We start from the raw sequence: 5,271 nt of genomic DNA on the forward strand, positions 1-5,271 counted from the left end.
AAAGGCTCATTGCCCATTAATAACTAGACCCATTTATGTCCTTGTAGGTCGGGGTAAGCAGGCCCCAAACAGACACGAAATCTTGATTCCTGACACCTCCTCCCCTTGGAACTATTCCAGAAACAAAGGGTGAGGGGATACGTTTTCTGTAACCAGGAGCTAATCTGATTTTCCCTGGGACGGTTGGCATTTGCCATTGTTACTGGGATTACGTAGCATTTACTGGCTGAGTAGTGTGAGTTGTTTACTCCGTTTCCAAGAACAGAACAGAGACTGGGCTGAAGGAAGACCACAGAGAGGTGACTGGTGGCCACAGCTCGTGGGCTCATTTCATCCACATTATGCAGCCAGTACTGTGCTTGCCTCACACTGACACTGCACTGGGAGGAGGCTGGGAAGAAGCTCTGCTGACTGGGAAGCCGGACACACCTCCTACATACTGATTCAGGTTCTCACACAGCTAGCTGCTGGAGTCTGTGCGCAGGGAGCCCTGTATAAGGAGAGGGGGGACCACCAGCCCTGGCAGGGGTTACAGGTCACAAGGTGAGTATACCTGATGGATAGAACCACACGCATTTCACTGATCACCTCACCAGGCATAGAAACATGATCCTTGTAATCTATGTGTTGCTTACAGTGATGTGATATTGACACCTGTCTCTAGGGTATCTCTCTCGTGTCCTTACTCCATCTACATGGGGATAGTATACCGTGTATTTATTTATTAACAATTGCTTGTATGGAGCCAGCAAATGCGGTTGCACTTTACAATTGGGAACAAAACAGTAATAAAACAAGGCTGGGTATCAAGTGACAGACAGAAGCGTGCGGGCGACTAGCGTAGTCAGTTTTGGGTCGCAGTTTTTTTATGCGTCTGACCGCTGGGGCCTATTTAGGTGAATGCAGCAAAAATGTAACAACTCTTCAAAAACTTTTTTTTTGTTTGTTTGGTGAATCAATGGCCACAGTAGAACTGAGGTAGGGGGGGGGGGGGGGGGGGGAGGGGGTTTAGAGAGTGCAGTGAAAGGAGAAGCTATGGGACAGGATGTGAGGTGTAATAATACAGCCACCAAGCTACAGATGGTGTTCTAGATGTTAAGTCCTATATACTGATAGGGTTGCAAGTTTTTAAGGTGGACCTTAAAATAATAATAATATTTTTTATGTATTACAGAACTGTGAAATGCGCTGTCCTATCTTTCCTTAACTGCAGATGCAGAAACTCATTTGCAAGTTGCTCAGTGCCCACTGCCATATTCTGTGAGACTCCAGCCCAACCAATGATTGGTAGCAGCAGTGTACAGCACAGACCTGCTCTGTATTATCTTGGCAGCTCCCAGCCAGCACAAGCTGAGAAGGTAAAATCAGTGTTTATTTCCCTCACCTACAGTATATAAGTGATGATGGGGTCTATTTACTAAGCAGTGTTTGGAGACAGAGTGAAAAGTGATAAGGTGCCAGCCAATCAGCTCCCAACTGTCATCTCACAGGCTGGGTTTGAAAAATGACAGTTGGGAGCTGATTGGCTGGCACCTTATCACTTTCTTATCACTTTTCACTCTGTCTCCTAACACTGCTTAGTAACTAGACCCCTATCTCCTATGTGGATGTCCTATATTTTGTCTGCATTTGCACTTTAAGAACAATGGGCCACGATTCTCTGCATGTTTTCATTAATAATATAAGTTGGGGCGGGGGGTTTGCATGTGCCCCCTAGCGGTAAAATTATCATGAAAAATGTATTATAGCTTGTCGGCTCCTTCAGCAAGGTGCTATACTGTTTGTTATCTAAACTCTCCCTCCAGGTATCAAAAATATCCCATGTATGACAGAAATGCTTTGTGTTACCTGATCAAATAAAGGGTGCGCCTGGGTCTCTTTTTATTCCTAGAAAGAGAAAGCTTTGCGGGTTGTGTTGCCTTTTAGCGTAGAATTTGTGGGTTCTGATGCAAACGTAACCTCGTGTTTGCCTGATTAGCAACGCCAGCTTTGTTTATCGCTCTCCTGTAATATGTGTATGTTACATATCGTTCTGGTATAACATAGCACTGTTAAGTAAACATGGGCCAATGGTCCTGACATTTTTCGCATTCCTGGGGAGATCTGGAACAAGACCCTGGAGAGTACAGCTGCACTGCCTGCAAACAAACTATTACTTCTATTAGAGGAGGCGTGTTATGACATTATAAATGGGAGGGGGCAGTGCGTGGAGTGTAAGCTCTTACAGGAAGGGCGTCTGACCTGCTGTATCATTGAATACTTTGACCCTAGTGGACGTCCTGCTGGGTCTTGTAGTACCAGGACGACATGCGTTGCCTAAGCGTAACTTGCAGTATCTTAGCCGTCTTAGTTAGCATTGCCCCCGGACTACCTGTGTTGGGGCGAACAAGTGTGATCTGATTGTCTGTCACATGTGTGGAAGAACTGGCCATTCAGGTTCTGTCTGTGCTCGCACAATCTCGCAAAGTGACACTTGTATTGTCCCCACAGCCAGACATGGATGAATAGCTATAGGTGCGCAGTACAGGATCTGTAGGGGGGGGGGGGAGGAGGGGGGGGTCACATGTCAGACAGCCTGCAGGTCAGGTGTGAGCATAATGGTATCACAAGACAGGCAGAAAACCTGATGATCAGAGCAACAGGCAGGAACATTAGTTCAAGTTTGGTGGATGCCAACAACTAGATTTAACAGGAATGGTGCAGAGTGACCCGAGTCAGTGAGTAAGGGAAGGAATGGGCGACTGTGATTGCAGGAATGGTGCAGAGTGACTTTAGTCAGTGAGTAAGGGAAGGAATGGGCGACTGTGATTGCAGGAATGGTGCAGAATGACCTGAGTCAGTGAGTCAGGGCAGGATGGGCGACTGTGATTGCAGGAATGGTGCAGAATGACCTGAGTCAGTGAGTAAGGGCAGGAATGGGCGACTGTGATTGCCGAAATGGTGCAGAGTGACCTTAGTCAGTGAGTAAGGGCAGGAATGGGCGACTGTGATTGCAGAAATGGTGCAGAGTGACCTTAGTCAGTGAGTAAGGGCAGGAATGGGCGACTGTGATTGCAGAAATGGAGCAGAATGACCTGAGTCAGTGAGTAAGGGCAGGAATGGGCGACTGTGATTGCAGGAATGGTGCAGAGTGACCTTAGTCAGTGAGTAAGGGCAGGAATGGGCAACTGTGATTGCAGGAATGGTGCAGAGTGACCTGAGTCGGTGAGTAAGGGAAGGAATGGGCGACTGTGATTGCAGGAATGGTGCAGAGTGACCTTAGTCAGTGAGTAAGGGCAGGATGGGCGACTGTGATTGCAGGAATGGTGCAGAGTGACCTGAGTTGGGGAGTAAGGGCAGGAATGGGCGACTGTGATTGCCGGAATGGTGCAGAGACCTGAGTCAGTGAGTAAGGGCAGGAATGGGTGGCCATGATTACAGGAATGGTGCAGAGTGACCTTAGTCAGTGAGTATGGGCAGGAATGGGCGGCCATGATTACAGGAATGGTGCAGAGTGACCTTAGTCAGTGAGTAAGGGCAGGAATGGGCGGCCATGATTACAGGAATGGTGCAGAGTGACCTTAGTCAGTGAGTACGGGCAGGGAATGGGCGGCCATGATTACAGGAATGGTGTAGAGTGACCTTAGTCAGTGAGCACGGGCAGGAATGGGCGGCCATGATTACAGGAATGGTGCAGAGTGACCTTAGTCAGTGAGCACGGGCAGGAATGGGCGGCCATGATTGCAGGTTACTTACGTCATACTGCGCTAAATAATCCATAGTGCACATGGCCAAAGATATCATAGATGGGAGAAGTTTGGGCCAAATCCTAATGATAGGATGGTGTCACCTGAGATAAGGTTGTCACCTTGTGTTATGGGAGGAATAGGTGGCCCTTAAGGATACTGCTTTTGAACCTTATGAATACCCCTGCCTATACCTTCTAATATCCTTCCTATAAACCTCTAAGGATGACGCTATTTTGCGTACGCAGTCATACAGTAAATAAATACTCCAGACCTAGAATCTGTGGTTCCAAAGCACAAAGTATTATTCAAGTAAAAGTACAGTCATTTACACGCTATGATCCTCATATAATCTTAGCGCAAAGAAATTATACAGACCCAAGTACAGATATACATACGCAGCGCTCTCTGGACCAGATGTAGGCATCAGCAAGAAACCCCTCGTCAATCAGCATTCAGCACAAAGACTAGAACCCAGGGTCAGAGCACACATATTTATACCCCCCAGAAATAAACAACACAATAGAGAAGTTTGTTGCTAATACCATTGGTCCTAAAGGAGAGGGCATATGTTACAAGGAATTTAACAGGTTTTTTCAAATTAGGGATGTGCAGGCTCGGATAGGTTCGAGTTTGCACGCTGAGTTCGGATTTTTCCCTCCAAAAAAACGGAACTCAGAAAGAGGCAAAACGTCATCTTGCATGGACGAACATCATCATTCCTGGACTTTTGTCCAGGAATACAAGCTTATGGAACCTTGTATGTGAATATGTAATGTGTGAGTATGAGGGGTTTGATGTAAAGACGCTAGTTAACTTGGGGCAGATGCGTGTGCATGAAGCTAATATTTGGCGTTTTCATACAGAATCTTATGCATTCGCTAATATGTGACTAGTTAACAGCGCTATTGTGCATATTAATGTTTGTATGAGAAATGGTGTAAGATGCAATCGCATGATGCTAATAGTAATATTGCCACATGTACTAAAGTGTGAGTTTATCTAAAATGGCACTTAGGCGGCCAGTCGCAAAATGGCGTCTTGCGATCTAATTTCCAAGATGGCGTCTTGCGGCCAGTCGCAAGATGGCGTAGCTGCAATCCAATTTTAAACTGATCTTGTCTCAGCCAATTATCCAGCTTCGACAGCCTGGTAATAAGCCTTTTCATATTTACTTAGTTTAGGCTGCCCCACCTGGTACCCTCATGGGTGGAATGACCAATCCATGGATCAAGCAATGCTATGGGCAACTTGTATGTTTTTTTATTTTATTTGTAACTAAGGCCCTCATTCAGAGCCGTACGCTCTGAGCAGAGCGCACGCTCTGAATGAGGGCCGGGCTCCATTTTCATGGAGCGTCCTTCTGGACGCTCGTATAGCTGTGGGTCACCACCCACAGGCTATACGAGTGTGCTTTGTGATGGCCGCGATGGTCGAGACCATAGCGACCATCAAAATTGCGAGTCGGAGCCTGCGGTTGAGGTTTTCAACCGCAAGCTCCGGAGTGATTTAGGCTCTATCAGAGCCAAAATCACTCCCACTGACA

General features: G+C 46.8%; 1 protein-coding gene across 1 annotated transcript in view; it reads left to right on the forward strand.

Annotated features, from left to right (window-relative positions):
* The first annotated feature begins 428 nt into the window (after positions 1 to 428).
* LOC148532501 (toll-like receptor 2) overlaps positions 429 to 5,271 on the forward strand; it is an 11,626-nt gene continuing 6,783 nt past the window's right edge. The window contains exons 1-2 of the mRNA XM_088467694.1: positions 429 to 543; positions 1,175 to 1,358. The gene's annotated coding sequence lies outside the window, so the exon portion shown is untranslated. The remainder of the gene's footprint in view (positions 544 to 1,174; positions 1,359 to 5,271) is intronic.

This window comes from Taudactylus pleione, unplaced genomic scaffold, assembly GCF_031769625.1.
Source record: "Taudactylus pleione unplaced genomic scaffold, aTauple2 ptg000073l, whole genome shotgun sequence".
In the NCBI taxonomy this organism is placed as follows: domain Eukaryota; kingdom Metazoa; phylum Chordata; class Amphibia; order Anura; family Myobatrachidae; genus Taudactylus; species Taudactylus pleione.